Source organism: Palaemon carinicauda, chromosome 44 (genome assembly GCF_036898095.1).
Source record: "Palaemon carinicauda isolate YSFRI2023 chromosome 44, ASM3689809v2, whole genome shotgun sequence".
NCBI lineage: Eukaryota > Metazoa > Arthropoda > Malacostraca > Decapoda > Palaemonidae > Palaemon > Palaemon carinicauda.
Genome location: NC_090768.1, coordinates 48,687,144 through 48,713,078, shown reverse-complemented (window position 1 = coordinate 48,713,078; position 25,935 = coordinate 48,687,144). Strand labels below are relative to the sequence as shown.

At 35.2% G+C, this 25,935-nt stretch overlaps 1 long non-coding RNA gene across 1 annotated transcript in view; it reads right to left on the bottom strand.

Moving 5' to 3' along the window:
* The window catches only part of LOC137634263 (uncharacterized), a 53,640-nt gene that overhangs the window by 11,696 nt on the left and 16,009 nt on the right, over window positions 1-25,935 (bottom strand). Inside the window, exon 2 of the long non-coding RNA XR_011042497.1 lies at window positions 2,500-2,576. This is a non-coding gene — a long non-coding RNA (uncharacterized lncRNA). The remainder of the gene's footprint in view (window positions 1-2,499; window positions 2,577-25,935) is intronic.

Below are 25,935 nucleotides of genomic sequence, written 5' to 3'. Positions count from 1 at the left end.
TTTCAAACATACAAAGTAAGTGTAAGAGGATTTACTGTCAATATATAAAGCATGTCCCAAAAAATTAATTCACAGCAACTAAAATGAGACAATTATCGCTGACCTCATTTGTAAAAATAAGAAGTGTATTTATAACAAGTTAGGTACCGTACTAGCATGTTAAGAAACAAACTGCATTAAAAATATAGTCAAGGTAATTTTCAAAATCTTTATACACACAAAAACAAGTGTATACTTGCATTAGGTGTGCATATACACAGTTACGTATGTATAACTTGGTGAGAAAATAACTGATACTGTACAAAATATCAATTATACAGTAAATCAAAATAAAAGTAAATCATACATACATGCATACAGAAATTCAAAACAGACTGATAACAGAACCAAAAGAAAACTAGAGACATTCCCCAATTGATAAAACTTTGAACACTTCATACACTAAAATTAGCCATCATCTTACTGTACATACTCTACTACTATCATTCTATAGTTTATATACTTCTACAATATTTTACTTGAATTCTGCATTAACGAACACAGTAAAATGCTCGGAGTCTGATGAATTGCCAACACTCTATCTAGTAACTGGGATAGTCGTTACTAGAGGAGAACGTTGGGAATAAAACGCCCGGAAAATTAGAGCATTGAACACTTAAACACTTCCAAATTTTTTTTTTCTCCAAACCTGATTAATTTTTATTTCAAGTTATCTAAAATTTGGAGTTCTCAAGTTTCAAGATATCACAGGTTTTTCTGGAATGCTAAAAGTATTTTAGTTGAAAGTGAATGCACCATCCCTGTTTAGCGAAACATAGATGTACTGTTAAATTACTACTAAATTACCTCTGATGGAACAGCAAAATCGGGAATCAGGCATGGCTTTGGACCAGAAATTCAGTGGTGTACCTGCATGGTACAAAAAAAATGCAAAGTACCAAAAGTTTAAGATTTCCAGGAAGAAAAGAAACATGAAAAGCAATTACATCTAATAAGGACAAACCAAGAAATCTTTAAAATACTGTAATGCACAATTATATGTCAACCACATCAATTAAAATTGAAGAAAAGAATAAGAACTATGAATAATACAAACAATACATTGCAGTCGAGCAAAATCACAACACATAAGAAGGGATAAAAAGGGATAGGATAGTAACGAAAATTACGTAATGAACTGGCAATATGCTTTATGATTAACATCAAAGTTTAAACAAAAAAGGCAGCTACCAACAATTACTTTAATGTTGATAGAATATTACATTAACTTCATTCACATACCAAAGGACTGGCAAAAGCTATCTATTAGAATGATGCAACTGCATTATCTTTCCAGGATAGCCAACTGAAAGCCTAATATTATTAATGAAATAATCTGCTTTTCTACACCAGTTGGAGATAAACAACATGCAATTGATTAAGGTTTGTATTCAGGTAGGAAAAACTATAAATGCATTCTTGGGGCCCAAATTCAATTCTGAATGGGGGTTATGGTGCTTTTAAAAGTTTATATTTTCCTACCAAGCAAGGCTCTTTGCTTATTTAGTTAATGAGACTAATGACTAATAAAAAATAGCCTAAAGAATTAAAACACCAAATACTAAAAATAAGTTATCCTACTTTGGAACTGCAATCCACTTGGACAATTTGTCATTCTAACACTACATCTGGATTAGAAATATTATGTTGGGAACTGCTGATTTCTGAATTCCCCTACTCCAAATTATACTCAGGATTTACGGGAAACTAAGTTACTGTATTTGGAACCTGTAAACAACACAAGGTACAAATTGTAAACTAAAATAATACCAAATTCTCCCAAATAAGTATTCCTACTCCTAATGGGTAACAAAAAATATTTCCCAAACAAAGCATGACAGAAATTTATAAAAATAATAAAAATAAAGTACAAGATCATATATACTTTATTAGCATGTCAATGTATTACCAGCCCAAATGGTCTCTCTAAAAATACCTAGAAGTGGACATAAAAATTATCAAACTATTAACTTGCAACAACTAAAAACAAATAAGTGTCTATGAATAACTACAGAAAATACATGCGAGGAAGTAGCTATAAAAGTAACTTCAAAACTATAAAAGAAAAATATAGATATGCAGTACAGTACATGAGGAATACTATGTATGTATTAAAAGTAAAAACGGGTTTAGTACTATATGTGGATTAGAGATATTAAATATAGAACCACGACTATTATTACAAGAGACCTTATACCTAAAGAAGATAAGTGACAGCAGCTTAAAACACTCTTAGTAAGCATGCACAAAAGAAGAACAAAAAATACATGCCCATATCTAAAAATACTGTATACTGTACAAGGAACTTAAGAAAAAACACCAAACACTGGTAAATCAAATTTGAAAGCAGAAACAGCATCATACAAGAAAGAGTAAAGTGAAAAAAGACATGGCACAATGAGATCAGACTAGGACAACTTAAAACTAATGATGAAATTGGTCAGCATCACACTGGCTCACCTGCACGCGAGGAGGATGGGGGCGGGTGGCGCTGGCATCACCTTCCACTCCTCGGCTCAGTACCACCTGTGATGATACTGAAGGCAACGCAGGGTGAGCCAGTGCTAAGCTAACTCCTCCTTTAGACTCATTTGCTCACCACATTCAAACAATTTTTATTAAGCTTATTATTTCATCTATATACAATATCTTTTAACTAAAACCTTAATACCTACATTAAGAATTATATGTTGTACAAGACGCAAAATTTCGATTGAAATTTGAACTTTTGATTCTTAAATATAATCTATATAAAGTGAAATCTAGGTAAAAAAACCAAACCTGCATCTAACAAAATATAAAAAGAATAACTTTTTTCAGGTAAAACTCAACAACCTATGGTTTCTTTCATAAAATCATTCATCCACCATGCTCACAAACAGTTAAAATAAATATTACAGTGGCTATTAATTTTATAGTTCCTGTAAAATATTATTGATAACCTACTTGGGAGGGAATGTAAACCTTATGTAAGCAATCAATATTGTACTGAATACTAATATGAAAATTCTAAACTTTATTTAGTTAAATGTCAAATCACAATAATATATCTATTCATTATACTTATTGCTAATGTAATTCATATTTAAATCAATCAAATTCTGAATACAGTATTTCTTGAATCATTCTCAATTTAAGCAACTTTCAAAAGGTAGAAAATTCACTTTAATAGAAAACTTGTGGCTCAGACTAAATGTAACATTTGGTTATATGAATGACTATTCTTATAAATTTCAATCCCAATTTATCAGGACTTTCAATACTTTAAATTAATTTTCAGACAAGCTTCTGTAGAAGGATCAAATAACAATTATTGTATCAATAATTTGCCCTAACAAAACTGTACATGAATGAATAAACCTAATCCCAAAATAAGAGGAATATAATGCACAATTTAAATTTTCTACGTTAAAATCTATTATCTTCCAATTACAGGTATTAGCTGAATTATTCAACATAAATTAAAGGGGAAGAGCACTAATAGAAAACCTACATTCTTCCTTTAAAGTACCAAGAAAAATGGGGTTTTAAAGAAAATCTTCCGGTCACAGAGAATTCCTTTGTAATAGAAGTCCATGACTGAGAGAGGTACCAAAGTTTAGACTGTTGTCATCATAATTTTACTAATGCCAAGAAACAATCATGCCTGTTATTCTATGTATGATATTGACCAATATCTAAACTGTTTTACAAGTTTCACAATAAAAGAATACATATCAAATACCAAGAGTTTATAATTTCCCATTAAAATACATTCATGAACTGAAAAGGAACAGGCAGTTGACCTTGGCATCAGCAATAAACATTGCTTTGAAATTTGGAAATAATGGAATATGCTAAGATAAAGTAGATGAGTGGTCGCTGAGGAAACCAAGGAATTCTACATATACTTTTGGGCCGCACTTTTTTTTCAAGAGAATAAGTAAAATGATTGGATAAAATTAAATTTTGCATTTGATGTACAGTACTTAATGTACTCTTCATTGCAAAAATTCAAACTGTGAGTGGTTAGATGGATGATGTGGGAATTCACCAAACAGGAAGTGCAGGTAAAAAAATAAAAAAAAATAAGCCATTTATTCAATGGATTATAATATTTCTGTACCAATATGTAACTTAAAATTTGTAGAGGTAAAGGACAAAAAAAAAAAAAAAATAAATAAAAAAAAGTATTTGTAATGCATATCCAGTATATTCTATCACCTTGAGACAATGGTATTTACGCACGCAGAGCCTGAAATTTTATTTGTCCAATTTGCTAAAGGAATGAATAAGCGAGTTTCAGGCTCTATATCCTCAGATTAATTTGATTTTTTTCCCCAAAAAACATTACTAACCCCAGTACAGTTCTGTAAGTAAATTGTTTAAACTACTAAATCTCCTAAAATCCAATGCTAATTTTTACTCTAGCGCAAAACGAAAGCACTACTTAGGCATTTTGGCTAAAGGTGTTGGAAGGTTTTGACCTAAAGGTGAACAAATAGTAAACTGTTTACTAGAGAAAAACTGACGTACACGTATTCTAGTTACAATTAATCCAGGAGTGGAATGATACCGTACAAATGAAAGGGGACTTTAAGAGTACAGTAGTAGATAGACTAAGTATTAGGTATGTAACCCTAACCGATGCATGCTGAATAATCTGACCAAAAGCAACCTAGCAGCAAATTCTAAGCCAAACCCACATACTGTGCAGTAGCGTTATTCCAGTGAACACAGAAATTCCAGTCTCACCACTGATTTTAATTACGATCCTGAAAACTTTTACTGTCAATTGCTCTGTCCTCCCACCAATATTGTTTCTGTTTCATTTCAACTTTGTTGTGGAGGGTATGAAATGCATGTTTTTGGGGTTGGAGAGAATGTCATACATTACAGGGTTACAACTATTCCATACTTCTCAAATCATTTACTCCCAGAATTATTATTCTAGCAGAATGAACTCTTACTTGGTACGTAGAGTTGGTAGGGAGGATATCTTCAAAGTTACCCAGAGTCAATAGTGGTACACTACAGGACCAAAAAGATGGCTTGGAAATGAACAAGTTCAATATTCAATCTCCTTTGTACGCTCTTGGCACTGAAGTCAATCATATAATAGTACAACTATTGAATGCACTAGGTATGTGGACCCTAATTAAGAAAAGTAAGGCACCTACTAGTGATGTGAGACATGCAAGCTACATATCAGATTTTCACATCTCACAACTATTCCAGATATCCTACATGCAATGTTCGAGTTTAGATAAGGTGGATTAAGAATAATAAAATCCCTTCCTGACCTCAATAAGACAATGCGCTTTTAAGATAACTGGACTACTTGGGAACAAATCCAATTGAAAAAAGTAAAGGAGCACCTACCTGCCTATGAAATAGATAATTTCTGGTTGAATTCAAGGTGAATTGGAAAGGAAATTACTCAAACCTTTCTCACTCGTGTTGCCTCCTTACCAGAGAAACTACAGAATTCCTTTCACATTAATAGCCCCAGCTAAGAGCAGTGCATTATCTAATATTTGCTATTTTCTGTAACCCATACTAAAGCACAGAGATAGATAACAGGAAAAGGCAATTTTCTGTCTATCATGAGACGAGAAACCTGGAGGTAGGGCACAAAAGAAGGACCGAGGGAAGATTAACTCCTTGAATGAATCACAAACTTTACAAAGTAACAGGAGCAACCTTCAGGGTTAGACCAAAAAGAGCTGCCTACTGCAAAGGTTAATAATGTAAGGTTGTAACTGGAAGGTTAAAAAAAAAAAAGACCCCCAAAATTGCTTTGAAATTCCAAATCAAATTCAACAATTCCTTGTTAGTACTCACGTCTAGGCTTTATTGACTGAGTCCTCTGAGAGCCATCATGTAACAATTAATGGCATAGGTAACTCATCTCTTATCAGAACAACTCATCTCTTATCAGAATTATCCAATAACCAAATGAAATCTACGATGAAAAAGTAAAAATCTACCAAGCCCAAGAGCCCAATAGGAAAAGCAGCACAGTACAAAAACAAAATGGAGAAATAAATAAAACTATAAAAGCAAAAGAAAAAATAAGGAAATTAGATAAGTAACATATCCTATGAAAAGAAACACCTCGACCTGCCCAAGAAAAAGATGTTCGCAACCATTATACCTTCTGAATTTCCACAAAGTTCACCATAAGTTTAGGCATATTCACCACAAGTCAAGTCACTGTTGGAATACAACAAAAGAATACTGTGTAATAAAGAACCCCATTAAATAAATGACAACACTGGTATATGAAGACTGCTATAATTACTTGCATGGGTTGATATTCCATGAAGATAGTACAATATGTCTAAAAAGATCTAAATGCAAAATAGGACCAGCCAGTTTCAAAACTCCTTACAAAGCATGCACAATGAGCTAAATAAATAACAGTGCCACGGGGTAAGGTCCAAAACTTCGGTATGATTTTGTCCAAGTTTAAGATGTGAGGTAGCTCTTTAAGACAGAAAGAACAATAGTAAAAAAAGAAAGAAAAAAAAAAGATGAAGAATTGAAATGTTTCCCCAGTATAGCCAATTCTCTAAAATCTTTCAAGAAACATCGTTGTTTCAATTTTTTTTTTTTTTTGTACAATCGAAGAAGAGAGACTGGATATGATATCCATCAAGGATTACATAAAAAGAATTTTACGTCAAGTTCATGTAGCATTGTCAATGAAAAAAATAGTCATATTACCTGGCTAGCATATTTCATAGTTCTCTAAGTAGTGTTTTCAATCCATACAAGTTTAGACTCTTTTTGTCTAAAGTGCCAACTAAAGTAGTGGTATTTTCAGATATAACTCCTCCTAAGGATGGTGCTAATGCATAGATATCTTCCACCATGGCCTTTGAATAAGTAAGGTAATCTCTCCACCATTAATCAAAGCATAATTGAACACATGTCCTTCTTGAGAGAGTGGTGTAAGAGGAACTCCTTTCATCAGATGTCTGTATTCTCCCAACAGAAGTCTTTCAGAACTTTTTGGGGAAGTTAAAACTGGGCAAATTTTGGGCATAGGTAAAGCCAAATCATCAGTATATAGAGATTTAATCCTGAAACCAAAATAAAAAACCAGCTTCTCTAACAACACAGAACATAACAGGACTTGGCTGTCAGGCAAGGGCTCCAGTAAAACTAACAACTCGTCAACCGTAATTTTTCAATACTGTTCTTAAAAGGACAAACTAACCCACTCTGCGTGTCAATAACCATCACAACATCCAGTGCCATTATGGATGGCGTTGCATTTTACTTCTAACTGATCTGGAGGCCCAGGCCATAGCAGAGCTGAAAGAGCCTTTAGCTGGCTTTGCAGTTCCTCCCTCAAGAGTCCTGACTGTACCAACATAAATAGATTCTCAACTTATGAGCACAAACAGCACCAAGGGATACGGTTCAAGTGAAGATGAGCATGATGAAAAACAGCCTGAAACCTAATGCAGAACTAATACATCTTCCCTATCCCAGGTGAATCATAGGTACTTACTTTATGGAGGGAGCATTGGAACATTTTAGTACATATTGTGAAGGATTGGTCAAGGATCACTGCAATATGTATGTATCCTTTAGGTCTAGGCAAGGAACATTGTAACATTCATGTATGCTAACGTTCCAGAAATTATCGTTGCCGATGAACCTATTCACTGACTGCACCACTATCTTCATTTTGAAATGTGTCAGGAGAAAGAACCTATCTAGCTGGCCTGAAGTAGTTTGGAAGGGGTGCAGTAATGCACAAAAAGGAAAGGCAGTACTCATAACAAGGAAAGCAGCCACTTTCTTTAGGTACAAGGCCCACTGGAAGATGCACTGTCTGAGATGGAAGCAAATTCTCCTCTCTGTCCATTCAAGGCAAAATGTTTGAAGGAGGGTAGACAAAGGGTGCCTTCTTTCTGTGACAGGGGCTTGGGTATGATGAAAATAAAGAAGGCAAATTCCCCCAGGCTAAAGCTACTGGCCCACATGGCCATGGATGCCAAATTCCTTCACTTGGGCATCTAAAATAAGGAAGTGATCCACGAAAGCAGTGAAGTGTATTCAGCAAAGGGCTGGCAAAAAGGTGTAGTCTAGCAATAAAATTTATCAAAAATAATCAAAATAGGACTAATCTCAGAAACCCTACCAATAGGACTTTTCTACACCATCAGGAGCTAGGACTTTCCAAATTATTCTAAGAAATATCAAACATTCTCCAACAAATTGATTCCAAAGTCTCCTTTATTCTTCATTTAATATGGAGCGACTCTCAGGACAGACATTTTATTAGGCCTTTCTTTTAAAGTAAGACCAACAAGAAATACCAATTACAAAATGTATTTCCTAACAAAATCCAACCACACTACCATTCTATCTCAAAGTTATTTATCAACAGGTGTAACAAGATGGGCTCTGGATACAAAATATACAGATAAGAGAATTCAGATAGCAAAAATGTATAACTATAAAGCAGATATTGAAGAAAGGGGAATTAAAACCGTGATGCGATACAAGTGTAGGTCCTAGAAGAGGCAAGAGCATATCTATTACCTTGAAACCACACTGGACTGTAGTAAAGGATCAAAGAGCACAAGAAAGGAGAGTAGCTGCACCATGGATGAAATGAAGAGACTGCTAGTCTAATGGAAGTAGCAGGTTAAAGACCTGTAGGAAAACCCACAAAAAAGTAACAGGTTAAAGACCTGTAGGATATCCCACAAAATTATGACAAAGGGGAGTTAGAAGATAAAATGTGGAAAACTCATGTATGGTGTAAGTGGGAAAGTGAAGTTCATGATGGTACCAGAATGATCTAGCAACAGGGTAATAACATGAAATCAACTTTTAACTAATGAACTTAACCTCTAGCTTTAATGTTGTGCGCCCAAAGATTTTTTATACTATGCATCAGTTGATGCTATCCTAAAAACACTTCAAACTACACCCCTTCGTGCCGAAGTCCTCACAACCAATGACCCCACACGTAGACATCTTCTTTAGATAAAACATTTAGAAAATGACAGTGGTAAGAAAACTAAAAAATCTAGGGTCTAGAATTCTAAATATGTAACCCAGACTTGTGACCAAAACAGTTAACTCTGAAAAGTGAGGGAGAAGGGGGGATTCAGAATTTATTAAGAGCAATATGGGAAGAGGAAATAATGCCTAAAGACTGGGAGGAGAGAGTAATGATATCTACATTTAAAGCAGAAAGGTGATGTCATGGAATGTGGTAACAACAGGGGAATTAAACTAACAAAACATGATTTGAAAGTTTTAGAGAGGGTACTATATGTTGTATAAAAGAACAAGGAGAAAAGTTATAACAGCAGTTAGGGTCAATATTAACCCTTTTACCCCCAGGCTATTTGGAAATTTCCAACCCTTAACCCCCGAGGGTTACTTTTTATTCAAGCACATTTTGCAGTATATATTTTTCAAATTGCTCTAACAACCTTAATTTTTGTCATAAAGAGGTCAAGTTGGTCTCATTCTCTTGGAAAATGCCAGAATTTTCTCAAAAAATTATCAAAATAATAAAAAAAAATTTGTAAATTGCATTTTTTTGCAGGAACGTACCGGTACGTCCATGGGGGTGAAGAGATGTGTTTTGTGAAACGTACCAGTACGGCTCCTTTGGGGGTAAAAGGGTTAAGCCCATTTTCATATATAATGTTCATGAATGTGTTAAGTGAAAATATGAGTAATGAAGAGTTGTGGGATAATTTGGTGATTAACTCTAAAAATGAGGAAGACTTACTGAGAAGGGTTGTAGAGTGGTCGGAGACTTTGGAGTTGGGTGACTTTAGGGTAAACAAGGATAACGCTGAGATTATGGTGAGCAGTAAGGAGGTAGGGGCAGGATAGCCATAATTGAAAGTAAAGACTCAATTAAGATGTAGTAAAGATTACAGAGATGATAATAATGTCACGACTGAGATGGTGTGGACATGTGTTGAGGATGGATGGTGGGGAGGTAGTGAGGAGGGTTTGCTAGAAACCTGTTGAGGGGAGAAGATGGAGAGGGAGGCAGGGAATTAGATGGAGAGATAAGGTGAGGGATGATATGAAGAAAAGAGGTTTGGTGGAAGGGAATGCCTTTGATAGAAGCTATCAAAGGCATTGGAGAGGGCACATCAGGCAACCAACCCCGAACGGATAACAGTGGGAAAGAGGAGAAACTCGGTTAAAAGACAGGTGAAGCAACTTGGATACTTGGAATCTACTGTAAGTCTGGAGAGAGGATGTAAGACTGAAGTTGAGAAAAGGATAAAAGCAGCCTGGGGGAAGTGGAGGGGGGAGGTGCGAGTGGTATGTGATAAGAAAATACCAATCAAGCTAAAAGTCAAGATTGATCATAGCACAGTAATAAGACCAGTGTTAATATACGGAGATCACAAACATGGGCTCATGACAAAAAGAAGAAGCAAAGCTTGAGAGAACAGATGAAAAGGCTGAAGTGGATTAAGGTAATATCACTACTTGAAAGACAGGAAAATGATGAAATAAGAAGGATGACAGAGCAATAAAGATTATAGAGATGGTAAGAATGTCACGACCACAATGGCGTGGGCACGGGTTGAGGGTGGATGGTCGAGAAGGAGTGAGGAGGACTTGGTAAGGACCTGTTACAGGAGGGGGGGGGTCAAGTGGGAGGCAGAGGATTAGATAGCAATTTAAGATGAAGGATGGTATGAAGAGAGAAGGTTTGCTGGAAGAAGATACGTTTGATAGACGGCATCGGAGAGGGCACTTCACACTACAGATGACGGTGCGAAAGAAATTAAAGTTAGGGGTGTGGATTTCTTGAAAGAAATTTCTTTAAAAATTCCAGACAACTAGCGATTCATTTCATCTTGATAAATACCGTATTTCCCGTGTCATAAGACCCTATAAGTGGTAAGATGCACCCTATATTTAGCTAAGGAATTTTTAGAACACCAGAAAGTATTTTACGACCTATTATAGCAGCAATTCCTAGTCAGCGATTCTAGCGATTGTTTATCTGGCACAGACAATTATTATTATTACTTGCTAAGCTACAACCCTAGTTGGAAAAGCAGGATGCTATAAGAACAGGGGCTCCAACAGGGAAAATAGCTCAGTGAGGAAAGGAAACAAAGAAAATTAAATATTTTAAGAACAGTAACAATATTAAAATAAATATTTCCTATATAAACTATAAAAACTTGAACAAAACAAGAGGAAGAGAAATAAGACAGAATAGTGTGCCCTCAAGGTCTGAAAACTCAGACCTGAGTTGCCAGGTCCTCGTCAGATAGCACTGCACAACCCTCAGGAGACACAATCTCCTCTCAATCACTACTGGTTGCTTCAGGTAGAGAGGAGATGGAGATCTCGTACCTGGGGTTGTGTATCACAGATTTCTGGTTTTGGCCATAAACTTGAAAGGAACCCCCTTTCAACCCTCAGAGTGGGTGACTAAGGTAGAGACTAGGCACCTCACCTCCTCAGTTTCAGTCTGACAACATTCTCAAAGGCTCAAACGAGGTACTCATAAAAGACCCCAAAGAACCAGGGTCACGTCCCACTCCAGGAGCCGAGATTCATGGGCAGGCAAGACTGATCGACGCACATGAACATAGTCAACTCCAAAAGGGGAGGCAAGGATCAGCCAATTGTCGAGATACAACAACAGACATATCTCTAAGATTGGGCCTAAGATTCTATTATTATTATTATTATTATTTGCTAAGCTACAACCCTAGCTGGAAAAGCAAAATGCTATAAGCCCAAGGGCCCCAACAGGGAAAATAGCCCAGTAAGGAAAGGAAAGAAGGAAAAATAAAATATTTTAAGAAGAGTAACATTAAAATAAATATTTCCTATATAAACTATGAAAACTTTAACAAAACAAGAGGAAGAGAAATTAAATAGAAGTGTGCCTGATTGTACCCTCAAGCAAGAGAACTCTAACCCAAGACAGTGGAAGACCATGGTACAGAGGCTATGGCACTACCCAAGACTAGAGAACAATGGTTTGATTTTGGAGTGTCCTTCTCCTAGAAGAGCTGCTTACCATAGCTAAAGAGTCTCTTCTACCCTTACTAAGAGGAAAGTAGCCACAGAACAAATACAGTGCAGTAGTTAACCCCTTGAGCGAAGAAGAATTGTTTAGTAACCTCAGTGTTGTCAGGTGTGTGAGGACAGGAGAATCTGTTAAGAATAGGCCAGACTATTCGGCGTATGTGTAGGCAAAGAGAAAGAACCGTAACCAAAGAGAAGGATCCAACGTAGTACTGTCTGGCCAGTCAAAGGACCCCATAACTCTCTGGCGGTAGTATTTCAACGGGCGGCTGGTGCCTTGGCCAACCTACTAGAGAGAACACCCGAGTAAACACCTGAGGCGCAGAAGACAGTCTTGAACTGCTACACTATACCGTAGAGAGAGAAGTGGAGTTACCTTCCAGAGGAATGACGAATGGGTACTTAAGAGGTTTCTTAGTACACATACTATACTGTAGAGACACTGAAAGCGTTAAGTCTCCTTCTCTGATGGAATTCAGCACAGGTCATACTGTTTCCATCCTGAACTTCGTTTGACAAAAAAACTTGTTCAGTCAAGATAAGTCCATGACCAGTCTCCAGACCCCCGTTGACTTTTCCATCAGGAAGAGTTGACTGTAAAAGCTCGATGAACTTCCCTTCCACCTCTGTCTGCAAGGCCAGGGTTTTTGGTAGTTGATAGATCGGGCAAAAACACTATCGGTAAGGGGAAGGGGGGGGCAGTCCAGAAAATCCTCTGACTGAGAGATTGCCAAGCCAAGAGGCTACACAAGCATTACCCTACTAATGGTACTAAGAGAGGGGAAACCCTGGTATTAGCATTTTGCTCTCCCTGCCTCCCCCCCTCCTGAGGGACTGTGCAAGTTCCCTTTGAGAGGAAGAGGCTGGAGACGGTTCTTTTTGGGGTCTAGGAATGGCCTCAGAGGCCTTCTTTACACCAGAACACAAGGGTTTGACCGTAGATCCCTTCTTACTACATCAGGGATTCCTGCTATGTATCTCTCTATTTCTCCACCTCTTCCTGCGACTACTCAGAGGGGCCCGAATGAAAAGTTATGAAATGATGTTAAAAGTGATATTGGGTGATGTAAAATGTTATTGTTTAGATTAAATGTTTAAAATAAAGTAGAAGACACATAAAAGTGCACCAGGTGATTTAAGAAACCTCTCAATTACAATAACAATATATTTAGGAGCCTTATACAATAATGAAAAAGATGGAGCCTACTTTCTTGAATAGAGTATTTTAAGTAAAGAAAAATCATAATTTCAATATACATACAACACAGTAATTAATATCAAAAGGGAAACCCATATTATGGCAAAAGAAAGGGGACATATAAGAGATAGGGGGATTGAGTGAGGAAAGTACAGCATAACAACAAGCAACTCAAGACAGGTCCCCAAAGGAATTTATTCTTGATGAAAAGGTGAACCTCATAACCATAAAAGCTTATAATCCACCAAACCATGGAAAAATGAACAGAAAAGCAACATAGCTAAGGGAATAGTGACACATCCAAGAACTTGAAGTTTTGTCTAAAATAACCCACGCAAGACACTAATTGATGCCAACCTACAAAAAATGGAAAGGAAGTTAGATAGGAAATGGGGATATTGCCAATTACATGATTAGGTTATGGTGGATGTCACAGTTAATGGCAAATATTAATTAGAGATGTACAAAAAATAAAGCTTTCCTAATTTCTGTCCAAGAAAATTAGGATACATGGATTTCCCGTTAGATATCCAAAAAAAAAAAAAAAAAGAAAGCTATAGTGAGCACCTTAGCTAATAGTAAAATAACTGACAAATCAATAAACTAAAATATCCACGTATATAAAAATGGGTTAAAACGTAAACACTGTGATTATATTTTTGTGGAATTTAATCTTTCAGTGGGGAGCAGTTCAACAAGCAGCTCGAAAAATATAACTAACAAGTGAGCAAGTCCTGAACGCGGACATGGTCCTCGTAGAGGACATACCTCCGCCAAGGTGACCTAGAGCGCCATATGTCCTAGAATCATGAATTGATGTGACTTCGACCTTCACATGACCTTGACCTTCACGTGACCTTCAAGTGACCTTGACCTTCACGTGACCTTGACCTTCACATGACCTTGGCTTCAAGTGACCTTGATCTTCAAATGTACTTGACCTTCACGTGACCTTGACCTTCAGGTGACCTTGACCTTCACGTGACCTTGACCTTCACGTGACCTTGACCTTCAAGTGACCTGCTTGACTTTTGACCTTCAAGTGATCTTTGTTCATTTGCCACTGATACTTAATATGACATTGATATAATGCACCAATATGACCTTGACCTTTGACCTTTATAAATTTGAACATCACCCATGGGTTGCGCCTGGACTAGGACTTCCCTGTTGGCTTATGCAAAAGTCAGTGCTTTATTTCTGTCTCTTGATATGGCCACTTATGTCATAGTGACACCAGTGACCCCTGTGACCTTGACCTTGGGGTGACCTTGACCAAAATTTAATCAGTTCTTCCATACACATTGGGGAACTACTTGGCCAAGTTTGAAGTGATTCCGTGTAGAAATGTGGCCTCTACGTTGTCCACAGACAGACAGACAAACAAACAAACAAACAAACCGAACCGAAAACATACCCTCCTGGCGGAGGTAATAATAATAATAATTGATGATAATAATAATAAGACTTCAAAACAATAACAACAACAAGAGCAACAATAATAATAATATGACCCCAAAACGACAACAATAATAACAACAACAATAACAAGGTGACCTAGAGCGCCATATGTCCTAGAATCATGAATTGATGTGACTTCGACCTTCACATGACCTTGACCTTCACGTGACCTTCAAGTGACCTTGACCTTCACGTGACCTTGACCTTCACATGACCTTGGCTTCAAGTGACCTTGATCTTCAAATGTACTTGACCTTCACGTGACCTTGACCTTCAGGTGACCTTGACCTTCACGTGACCTTGACCTTCACGTGACCTTGACCTTCAAGTGACCTGCTTGACTTTTGACCTTCAAGTGATCTTTGTTCATTTGCCACTGATACTTAATATGACATTGATATAATGCACCAATATGACCTTGACCTTTGACCTTTATAAATTTGAACATCACCCATGGGTTGCGCCTGGACTAGGACTTCCCTGTTGGCTTATGCAAAAGTCAGTGCTTTATTTCTGTCTCTTGATATGGCCACTTATGTCATAGTGACACCAGTGACCCCTGTGACCTTGACCTTGGGGTGACCTTGACCAAAATTTAATCAGTTCTTCCATACACATTGGGGAACTACTTGGCCAAGTTTGAAGTGATTCCGTGTAGAAATGTGGCCTCTACGTTGTCCACAGACAGACAGACAAACAGAGAAACAAACAAACCGAACCGAAAACATACCCTCCTGGCGGAGGTAATAATTTCAAAGATTCAAAATAACCAGCTGCCCAACCAAACCCCACAGCCGTGAACTTATCAACCAAAACAAGTTTTGGTTAACTCAAGTCTACAGCTGTTAAGGCATTTGCATTGCTTAAAATTCAATGGCACATGTTATTTGACATCTCTAAAAGTAGATTAAGATAATAAACCATTTTTTTTTTAATTTACTGATCGAGTGAGAAAAGCAATCGATTCTAAGAATGGGAAATTTTCCTTACTTGAAGATTAATTTTCATCTTTACAACTTTCTAAATTTCTTATATACCTTCAATACATATTTGTGTTATAGTCTCTCACTTTTTTTTTTTTAATGCACGAGGTGTATAAACATTATTATACTGGGTGTGAATCATAGACGTGTGTTTTTTTATATATATAACTAAAAAAAAAAAACCCGAAGTGGCCTCACTGAAATGAAGATACTTCTAAAAGTAAAGTGCATCTTTTACATCATTAACTATATCAATTTTAGTTTCAAAATACTGATAGTGATAAAAATATTTCATGACAAGAATATTTCATTACTGCATTGAATATAACCTTTGTTTGGAAACATTTATTGGTGTATTGAATTCAGTTTTTCTTTCAAGTGTGTACTAGGTTTATCACATGCAGGTTCTTTAAGTGTTTGTTTAATGTTTTGCCTTTTTTCTAAATAATTGAGCTTATTTCATATATGATACTTTAAGTGTACATATGCTCTTATTATCTTTAGTAAATACTCACATGTATACTTCATGTTTGTTTACTAAGTGGATATAACCAGTAAATGGAAAAAAATGTGGCTAAAAATAAAACACTATGCTTGCCATCAAAATTATAATACACATTTAAAATTCAAGACAAATTGATAGCCATAGTGCTAATTATCCAGTTTTTGAGTCTTCATTCTGTTAAGTTCATCCCATTACCCCAATGACAAAAATATACCGGTAATACTATTCAATCCACCACCCAGAACTCTGTTAAAGGTACTATTAACTCGTATTTTCAATGAAAGCCACAATTTACACATTGTGATACTGTGTCAACTATTCTGTCCTAGAACACCAATCATGTCACTTGGAAATGAATGCCAAAGTTCCCAGAACACCAACCATGGAAAACCAATAAAAATATTAGCAATAACTTTCTACTACTAGCTACCTCTTAACTCCATAATGACAAAGCTTATATAAAGTACATTATTTTAACCTAGTGAAGAAGCAACAATCAAATGCCTAAGTTATTTTTAATAGTGTATAATCACCCTGATACTAAAAGAGAAATGTGACATACTGATGGTCATTAATCTCATGTTCACAATCTCTTTATAGTAGTTGGAAATATAATTTTGTATCTTTAAAAAAAAAATGACACATTGGAACTTGGCTATATTAGACATTTCTGGAATAGTGCTATTATTTTTTCATGTTCATATCACTTTTCTCCAAAGCTAAGTTTAATCAACACACCCAATATCTTCATATTTCCTTTCTCTTCAATAAATAAATGCTCTTAACAAAGGAATGGAACTTTCTAGCAGTACGGGGTAAGAAACCAAGGACTGCCACGCCAGATAATCTTTGTCTCTTCAGATTTTGTTGTATAGGCTGCAATCACATGTTTTCCAGATTATTTATATACTATGAATTAAGTTATCTTCGCCTGGTTTTGTTAGCAATTACATATTGGAATGTGCACAGAAATAGTTTCTGAGAAATCATGATTTCCATTACTTCCGTGTATTGTGTCGGGGGCAATTCCAAGATTTAAATAATTATTATAAAGAATGCATTTTACTTACGGTACCAGTCATGGAAAAGTATGTTTCATTGGTTGCCAATCAGTTCTAAGCGCAAAAGGAAAATTTCTTTTAGTTCAGGGGAAAGGCCAGGGAAGACTAGACTAGTTGATTATAGTGGGGATGACAAGGATAATGATGCCTCCAAATTCCAACAATACGAAAATTAAAACATCTTTCAAAGAGGGACGAATTTCACAAACTCTTGATATTACTCGCTTCCTTTCTTAAAATTCAGAAGTCTGGTAAATCCTCCCTTAATAATGGCGATACTTGTCCTTTCCATCCCATTACCAAACCCAAATCCCCAAGTTTAACCCAACGTCACTAGCGTTCCTTTCAGTAAGGGTTCTGAAAGTACGCTACACAATAGATTCCAAAGCCTTAAACATATCCTCAAAATCTTTACATACTTTAATGCCTCCTACTGCTAAACCCTTTTATTATCATTACTAGCTAAGTTACAATGCTAGTTGGAAAAGCAAGATGCTATAACCCCAAGGGCTCCAACAGGGAAAAATACCCCAGTGAGTTAAAGATATAGTGATACCTCTTAATACGAAAGCTTTTGCATATAAAATTTTCATGCTGCAAAACGAGATTTAAAGATATTTTTTGCTTAAAATAAAAAAAAAAGGTTTAACATAAGGTTAAGTGTTAATGTTTTCTGCCATTTATTAATGTGTTTCATAAAGTTAAGTACTAATGTTTTCTGCCGTTTGTTATCTTCCTCTGCTGCCCCGCCACTTGGCTTTCAAACACCAACTCACTCCAAAGGTAAGGTTCCACATTTTTGTTACCGTATTTTCCATTTATTATTGCCACTGTACTGTCTGTTCTAATTACTGTATATATTTCATTTACAGGTTATAACTGAATGATCCATGTGTTTAGTACAGTTTAGCATTATTATATTAATTTAATGTGGTGTTTTTGTAGGGCTTGGAACAAATTAAGCTATTTACAGGTAAAAGGCGACTCATAATGCGAAGAAATAACGGTACGAAAGATGCTACGGAACAAATTAATTTCGTATTGTGAGTGATTATTGTATAAGGAAATAAACGACATGAGAAGTAATGAACAATCAAAATGAAATACTTTAAAAACAGCAATATCATTAAAACAGATATTTCATAATTATATAAACTATAGAAAGACTTATGTCAGTCTGTTCAACATAAAAACATTTGCTGCAAGTTTGAACTTTTGAAGTTCTACTGATTCAACTACCTGATTAGGAAGATCATTCCACAATTTGGTCACAGCTGGAATAAAACTTCTAAAATACTGTCTAGTATCGAGTCTCATGATGGAGAAGGCCTGACTATTAGAATTAACTGCATGCCTAGTATTACGAACAAGATAGAACTGACCAGGACCTGAATGTAAAGGATGGTCAAAATCATGAAAAATCTTATGCAACTTGCATAATGAGCTAATTGAACAATGGTACCAGAGATTAATATCTAGATCAACAATAAGAAATTTAATAGACCGTAAGTTCCTGTCCAACAAATTAAGATGAGAATCAGCAGCTGAAGACCAGACATGAGAACAATACTGAAATCAAGGTAGACCAAAAGAATTAAAACACTTCAAAAGAGATTGAGCACCGAAAATCTTAGAAAACTTTCTCAATAAGCCAGTTTTTTTTTTGTACAATTGAAGACATAGACCTAATGCGTCTCTCAAAAGTAATTTTTCTGTCGAGAATAACACCTAAAATTTCAAGTCATAAAGAGTTTAAGAAACTATCATTGTTGAGATCATACTTTTGAGTTTAGTTATGATTCAACTTCACTCCCTATAATTTACACCATGCACTAAATTTAACTAGATCTCTATCAAGGGATTCAGCAACCCCAGATCTACATTCAGGAGATGGAACTGATGCAGAGAGAGTAGCATCATCTGCATATGCAACATGCTTATTTTCTAGCCCAAACCACATGTCATGTGTATATAGTATGGAAAAAATTGGGCCAAAAACACTACCCTGAGGAACACATTCCTATACTGTACTCACTACGGTTAGCGTCAACAACAACTCTTTGTGATTTATTAATAAAAAATTCAATAATGACGCCAAGAAACAACCCACCCACTCCCAGCTGTTTGAGTTCGAAAAGTAGGGCCTCATGATTAACACTGTCAAATTCAGCACTAAAATCAAGGCTAATCATATGAATTTCCTGACCAAAATGCAATACCCCAATCCTAGTAGCTCTATAAGACAACAAGACTGTGAGGCATAAGATTTTGTGGGTAATCTTGTTCTTAATATCCCTCCATTCCATAAAGTAAGCACTTCTAATCAATATCATATTAGTTGTGTGAAGGTCGTGGCATTTCGTATGATTCCCCTTAAATCCAGATATTGTGAACGAAGTTTCAACTAAAAATTATAATTTTCATCATGTTTCATATGACTGTACACTGTTTAACTAAGTTAGGCCATTAGTTCATCACAAATTAACATTAGCTGTGTAGCCTAAATGTAGTGGCGCTAGCACATACAAGGACAAAACAAGTCCTCAGCATGCAAGTGCAACATCCCCATTTCCAAATGGTAAACATGAAAAATCAACTGATTTTTACTCAGATCACCCTGCAGTAACCTCATTGCTGAGAAATACCATAATAAATTGAGTAAAGTTGAAAACTTCTCATTCTAAAAAATTGAGATAGATAGATTAAAAAATTGTCTTGGATTCAGGAAAATGTTAGCAATTCAGGTTCATGTTTAGTACTTAGACCACATTAATAGAGAGATGTGCTGACATGTACAAGAAAAATGATGCATTACCTGACCTTGTCTTGAATTGGGATTTGATAGCCAGTCTTAACCATTGTGTCTCATGAAGAAAATTTCTAAATTCAGGTTATTAAAGTTGGTTAACTAGAGATTTTACTTGTACAGTACATAATCAGGTAGGGACTGTGCTTGCATCACTTTCCTTTGCAGAGTCTATAATAGGAGTTATTCCTATTCGAATAGAAAAGAAATTTGGATGTAACTTTAGCTGGTAGGGGAAGACTATCCCTCTTCTTGAACATTTTGGAAAATCCTGCAGAATGACTTGTGGGTGTCGGCTGGTCAAAAAAAAGTTACTGTATCACCCAAACTTCCAACCCTCCTTAATCAAACAAACCAAATTCTGCATCACAGTTATTCTTACTAATACGGCAAATGCTCACGTTATAACTAGAAATTGCGTAACTTCTAGAGAAGGATGTGATATAAGCGATCATAAACTCCTCCCTGGGGTTTTACAATACATGTAGGTTATTCCTAGTCTCCATAAGCTCGGGAGGTTGGAGACCAGTTCTAAATATCTCAGCACACTATATTCACAATGCTCACAAAGTTTTTGAGGAAAAGATTTTCAACAATTCTGGGAGCAATCAAAAATATTGGATGTTCTCCCTGAACCTCTTGGGTACATATTTTCACATTACAGTTTATCTCAATTTGAGGAAATACCTTCGCTTTGTCAATGGATCAAAGGTTTATAAGGTTTACCAATTCAAGTGCTTATGTTTCGAGCTCAGGACACTGCCCCTGAATGATGGCATCCATCTGGAAATGGTTAAGGTTACTGGGACTAAAGAGTTCTTCTGTACTTGGATAACTGGATAATTGTATGTGATTCATTGTAGAGGTTTCACATTTAACAAGTATGGTTACTCAGGTTGTTGGATTGATTGGAGGTCCTAGTCAATTTCAAGAAGTCCCTCTTAGCTCTAACTCACAAGATTCTATATTTGGGAATGATAACTGCAATAATTCCTCTCAAGTTTTTCTGTCAGAGAAGAGGATTCAGTCCTTTCAACTTTTGCTGTAATAGTTCCAAATATCAAAGCCCATATCCGTTTGGATGTGGATGAAACTTCTAGGAATCATAGCATCTTACAAGAGAACTGCGTCTCTCCTGGTTGCCTGAGGAATATGATAATTTTTAAATTGGATCTCAAGTCAAACTGAAACATGACGACTGATCTAGACGCCATCATTATTACCCTCATAAAAAAAACATTTTGCTAATGAATTGGTGTCACAATTGCAATTATCACAAGAAGTCTCTATAGAATTAAAAATCTCAGATCAATGACTGGACCATCTAGATCTCTCAGGGAAATGGACCCTACAAGAAACACAAACTACACATCAATTCCCTAGTGGTACTAGTAATATTCAAAACTCTTGAACATCAGGAACCAATAATGGTAAGGAAAACAGTTTCGTTGTTTTCAGAAAATGGGACAGCACTTGCGTATGTCAGGAACCAAGGGGGTATAAGATCTCCATCCCTGAATCAGATAGCAGATGCCCTGTTGTCATGGACAAGAGGTCACAACAACCATTTGTATATTGAAAGATTTGGAAGTGATGGTGATGTGCTATTACATTCCTAGATTCTGTCACAAGACACAAAAGGAACGAGGATAATGATGTCCCAGTAATAACTCACTATCTCATAGGAATTACAATGCTACCAAATCAAGAAGATATCTCTTACTACCAGTAAAATCTAATAACTTCCCATCGAAGACAATGATAATACTGAAAAGCTAAAGTAATATTATTGCTATTAACTGCCAGAGGTCTAAGTCTATTAACAGAAAAGAAAGAGGTAAATGTTTTGTTTCAGGCTATATGTTGGTATGAAACCAGGTTTTGAGAGAGAATCAATGAGAACATATGGGGAGTTTCGTAGAAATAAGTATTTTTTACTTTCACATTAAAATGCCCAAATTATGACCAAGTTTGTACATTTTCATAATTTGTTTTCAAATTTTTATAAAAAATGCCTCGCAATTTATTGTGCAAGATATTTTTGTAGAGGGGGATTATCTATAATCAAATTGATTATGAATTTCATTCATAATTTTTCCCAACTTTGCATCACATTTCAGACCACATACATAACCTCCTTGCTGATGACTTCCATAAAAAAAAAATCTCATAATATAAACAACGATTCTACTATCAATACTAACCGAGCAGTATACTTAATTAGAAAAAACAGAAAGCAAAAGACCAAAAGTTCAACAAATAAAGCAATTCAGAAAAAGAGTAAGATGAATTTTACTTATAGGAGAAAAATATATTAAATACTTAAATTATAAAGCGAGTTAGTACCAAAACAGCATTTGCAGACACTTTCAACTTCTGATCATTCCATAGCTTAATTATAGGTGGAAAATTAATTTTGGAAAACTGAGATACTAAACCTCCTATCTGAAAACATAACACTAGTATTAACAAAATATTTAGTGTTGGGTGGTGGATACTAGCTCAAGGGAAATTGAATGCAAAGGATGACCATAGAAAAATTCACATCAATAAATCAATCTTGATCATGATCATCACCTAAAATGAAAAGGCTACACACCAACCTGGTGTTTGACCACATCGATGACGACTGTAGGCTTGGGATAATGGAATGTTGAATTCATTCACAATAATAGGAGCAACTTCAATAAACTTGAAGAAATATGTTATTCCTCCAGATTGGAATTATGAAAATTAATATTATATTTTTGACTAGGAGACCCTATATAATTAAGTAAGCAAGCATGTTAGGTCATGAGCTAAACCCTTTTCTGACCTGGGTACTTATTTATTTGCTTGTATTTAAAAATTCTAGGGAAAGCTATTTATTCTAGTATCCCAAATATACAGTAATTGTCCCATTTTCTATGATTCTCTGAGGAATAGATTACCTGTTCTCTCATATATCATATTGTACAGTATTCCTAAATAAAATCTTGCTGCACGTATGTCCCCTCTTGTTACATGACATTTATCACTAAAAGTTCCCATTTTTAATCAATTCAATTATCTCCCCCTCCCAAATAATATTGCTAGTATGTGGCGATGTATGGAAACTAATGTGGCATGGACACATTTTCACTATTCAGAGTACATATACTCATTTATAAAACCTCTTGACATCTATAATTAGTGGGAAGGTGAACTCCAGGGGAGTATTGAAATAGCCAATTTCCATCTATTCCAATGAAGTTCACCTACACTATTTGGCTGAACCCCATAAACTGAAGGGAGGTGGTAAGAAAAGGAAAGAAGCTAACAAAACAAGCAAACTAACCTATCAGCTAATAGAAATCATATTATATGTCATGTAAGCAAAATTTGGCGATGGTCCATAAATATAAAATAATTTGCCGATGGTCCATAAATATAAAATGATAGTCAAAAAAAATGGTTGTAGAACAAATACGAACAATCATGTAAGTATATATACGATAATTTTTTTTCAAATATAAATCTTAAATAGAAATCTTCATATCTTTTAATTTCTCCAATTATAGTGAAAACACAAGGAGTGTACTTTTAACCATGGATAGGTGTGGTGGGTCATATATGACCGGAGGTTAGAAAAAAAAAAAAAAAAAGTTTATTTGCCATAATTTTTCATTCATAAAGGTTATGAGTGATATCGACCTGCGAGACCTCAGTTCAGTGTGCGCAACAGTCGGGTGAGGACGCATTTCATCCCAGCTCTTTTCCTTGTGCTATTTCTGAGATACCCTTGGGTTGAGCTTGACCCATCAATACCTAATTAAGGCAAGTTGTGGAATATCAAATTTTTATATAAATATCGAATGTGCAGTAGTGTTTAGGCGTATATAAAAAAGGGTTTTTGTAAAGTGTTTGTGAATGTCTTCTACCACGTATGTTTTTATAAAATATCTTATAATTTCCCCGTTTTTGTAAGTTTGTACCTTTATGATAACTTAATTATGATCATATTTTTTTTTTTTAATTGCAAAATAATCTATAAACTTCATTCTAGCTACCATAATATATTTCTGCAAATCCTCGAACAATTATATACGTTAAATGACTCGCTGATATTGACATATCTTTCTCCATATCAGGTAGCAGATTTGACCTTCCATGGTGGTGTGATTGGCGGCCATTTTGAGAGCATATCCGATACAAGAAGCTGGCATAGCTCTATGTATTCCTCTATTTTATAAAAATTTTGATATTTTCATGTATAAATACCATGCCCAGCAATGGATATAAGGATTTTATATATGAAAAAAATCTAAATAGAAATCGGAAGAAAAAAAAATTTAAAAAAATTCTCATTTCTATAACACTAAATAATATTCAAGTGCAGATTCTTTTACACATTTTTGTTGTACGATAATAATACAATATCCATGTGGTTCCTCCCCCCTTGGATCTTAGCAAATGGTGCTCAATTATTGTAAAATAAGTGCTTAGAATAGTTTTAGCTTATTTCCATATTTAGATTTTAGGTGATTTTTTTTTTGTCATTTTTTTTGGTCTAATTATTTTTTTTCAGGCTGTCCCTTGTCAGGCTGGGAGGAACGTAGAGAATAGAGGTCCCCTTTTTTGTTTTGTTTCATTTGTTGATGTCGGCTAACCCCCAAAATTGGGGGAAGTGCCTTGGTATATGTATGTATGTATTTGTAATATATATTTGTTTTTAACTTAGCTTTCATTTACTTTTTTGACAAATAGAATATTCTAAGAAGTTGTTTTTTAATAGTAAAAGGTTGTGAATTGCTTTGTAAATGAATCTTTTATGAATTTTTTTGTGACCTTGGGTCAAGGTCGACCCATCAATACCTAATTAAGGTGGTCAAATAACGATACCTCTCCAGGGTTAAATAGCATATGGCAATTGCAATTATTTACAAAAGCAGTCCTACTTTGAAATAATCATCTAAGCATTCATAAAATTGCGCAAAAAAACTAGCATCAACCGGTTTTGTGATGAGCATATTTACACTGTCCTTTTGTGTAATAACTAATCTATGTCGTAAATACCGTAATAAAAAAATCAAGATTGCAATAGAAAGCTGAATACATTTCCTATATAATCTATAAATAAAATAGTTTTTGCCAGAAAATATAGCGCAATTATAAAGCAAAAACAGACATATGTAAATATATTTAAGATAAATTTCTTTTATATAGGTGTTCATATTTTTACATTTCCCGTATACCAAGTGAAAATAAAAAGCATGCCGTTTCAAAGGTTACATGAAACATGACAATCATAATTATTTGCAAATGCACATAAACGAGTAGAAAAAGTTATCTACTGTATGTACAGTATGCATAAAATTCTTGCATAAAATACCTTCTCTGCCATTTTGTGTAATGAAAAAAGTAATGAATAATGCTTAGAAAAAAATCAAAATTACAAAGGAAGGCTGAATAATTTCCCCATTTACCCGATAATCCATAAATAAAATGAACAGGTTTTGTCACACAAAAATTGAGCAATTTTTGTGTAACAAGACTTACAATAAAGTTTTTTCATAGGAACAATCGCGCTTTCAAATATTTCGGTACACCATGTGAAAAAATGAATGCTCTACCCTATTGGTTTGTACATAAAACACGACAAATGTAATTATCATTTGCTAAAGCATAAATATGCATAGTAAAACTCGAGTAAAAGACAGTAATAAAACGGTTTTACTTTCTGTAAGCACTTACAGGCTGCCAATGCAAGAGCCACTGACCTACATAAGGTAGTGTATTCTAAAACGAACGAACGAAATGTACGCATACCTACTTTCATTTTTTTCAAATAAGTAATGAATAACGCTAGGAAAAAAGGAAGGTTG